The sequence below is a fragment of the Euphorbia lathyris genome, chromosome 8, assembly GCF_963576675.1.
Source record: "Euphorbia lathyris chromosome 8, ddEupLath1.1, whole genome shotgun sequence".
Classification (NCBI taxonomy): Eukaryota; Viridiplantae; Streptophyta; class Magnoliopsida; order Malpighiales; family Euphorbiaceae; genus Euphorbia; species Euphorbia lathyris.
Genome location: NC_088917.1, coordinates 87,666,012 through 87,668,511, shown reverse-complemented (window position 1 = coordinate 87,668,511; position 2,500 = coordinate 87,666,012).

The window sequence follows — 2,500 nt, the reverse complement described above, 5'->3', positions numbered from 1 at the left end:
GAGGCGCCGCCGAGGGGCATCGACGTAAAAATCCTCCATTCGCCCACGAATCCTAGCAATGCATAGATTCATGGGCGAATGGGGGATCAGTGTTAGCATGGGATTTAGCGTTCCCGAGCCAGGCTCGGGAAGCATGGAGGTGCTCCCCCCATAGTGTGTCTTATACCAACTCGAGACGGATTGTCAAAGGACGACGTGAGTCCCCGTCCACCATGATTTTTTTTTTAGTTTCTACACGGGTACATGTAGAAACATGTCATAAATAGAAGAAATATATGTATGACTACGTTAGAAAGGTTTAAAGAAAAAACAAATCTAAATTTTAAAAAAGAAACAATTATTTAATAAAAGGATTAAAAGAAAAATACAAAATAATATATAAAAATAAATAGAAAATATGAAAAAAAAATACGATATGGATTAATTGTTTGGTGGATAGAAATAATACTTTATTTGAATTGTGCAAGAGTTTTATGACAAGTATGGCCTACATATATATATAAAAAAAAGGTGGTACAAAAAAAAATCCCACCTTTTTCAAAAATAAAAAAAAAAAATGTAATGCACTCATTGTGGATGCTCTAATAAGCTCTTTCAAGCATCGCATCACCAAACACCACTATTGTAGGTTTGACCAGTCAAAACCTCTAAAGTGGCTCAAGACTCTACTTTTAATTGAAAAGACTCTTTACCAAAAAATGAGTTTTTTCAAAATTAGCTTTTCTAATAGGCTCTTTCAAACCCCTCTTCACCAAACACCAACGTTTGAGGTTTGACCAGTCAAAACCTCTACTTTTACTCCAAAAGACTCTGTACCAAACAGGAGATTTAAAAAAAAATAGTAATAATAATAATAATAAAAAAAGCTAATAAACTCTTTCAACTGTGTACACATGCCGTATTTCTCACTGAGTACAGACTTTAATTAAAGCCACCTATCCGGATTACTCTTGATGGATACTAATAATATTATATTTTTATAATATAACTTAAAATCAGAAATATATATATGTAACTCATAAATCAACATCATAAAATTTCTCAAGTACCTTTCTAAGTTCCATCTTTCAAAATATCAATTCTTATACAAGTATTATTCAAATATACTCAAATTCACCAAAACAATTTAAGAAAAACCGAAATAATATATATACACATACATGTATATACATTTGTGTATAAATTAAGTTCAATAAGGCTTAATATACACTTTTTTAATTATATATATTAAAAACATCATATCTTGTAAAAACTATTAATGAAATATACTAGATTTCATAAATGCATACATATATGTATATTATAGCTTAAAATTTGGATGCAAAGACATATATATCTATATTCTTGAACATAGTTAAAATCTATACTAAAAGTGTATCATAAAACCCAAATCAATAGCATGCATGGTAAAAACATCAACAAAAATTCATGACTCTGAAAAATATAGAGTTCTATATACGTATCTATACATAAAAACTCAAAGGGTAGTTGATAGTTACTTACTTTTGCAAAGAAAAGAAGAACAACACACAAGAACTCAATTTATTGCCAAGAATCTGCCCAACTCGAATTTATCCTAGAGTGATCCAAATCAAAATCAAACCCACCCCAACGTGTATTAGGGTGTCTAGAAGCTACTGTAAAGAAATCGGCTCAGTCGGACGGTTCGATCTCTAGATATCAAAGAATCATTGGGACTATGTAACTTTGAATGTTTGAATGGAGATGATGGAGAAATGTTTGGGGAATGCATCAGCCATGGATAACCACGAAAATGAATCCTTGAATTGTGTTTTTTTGTCTTCCCAATAAGAGAAAATATTCCTTTGGATCCTTCTAAACTGTAGCTTCTTTTAAAACTTGCCCTAAACTTTTAATTTGATACTAAAGGCATGAAATTACCCTCCAAACTATATCCATGATACCCGATTAACTCATTAATCAATAAATAACTATAATATAACCTAATATTAGGGTATAATAACTAAAATTAAGGACACGGATGTGACACTCAAACCTCTAATTTTACTCCAAAAGGCTATGTACCAAACATGAGCCTTTTCAAAATAGGGTATTTCAAACCTCTCTTCACCAAACACCAATGTTTGAGGTTTGACTAGTCAAAACCTCTAATTTTACTCCAAAAGGCTCTGTACAAAACAGTAGCTTTTTCAAAACAGGGCTTCACCAAACACCAATGTTTGACTAGTCAAAACCTCTAATTTTACTCCAAATGGCTCTGTACCAAACATGAGCTTTTTTTTTCTTTTTTTAAAAAAAAAAAACTAATAATTGATTTCAAACCTCCCTTCACCAAACGCCAATGTTTGAGGTAATTTTATTTCAAAAGGCTCTGTACCTAACATGAGCTTTTTCAAAAAAATAAAAAATAAAAAATAAATAAATGGATAAATGAGTGAGTGAGCTCATAAGCTCTTTCAAACCTCTCTCCACCAAACACCAAAAAAGAGCTAATAAGCTCTTTCAAACCTCTAATTTT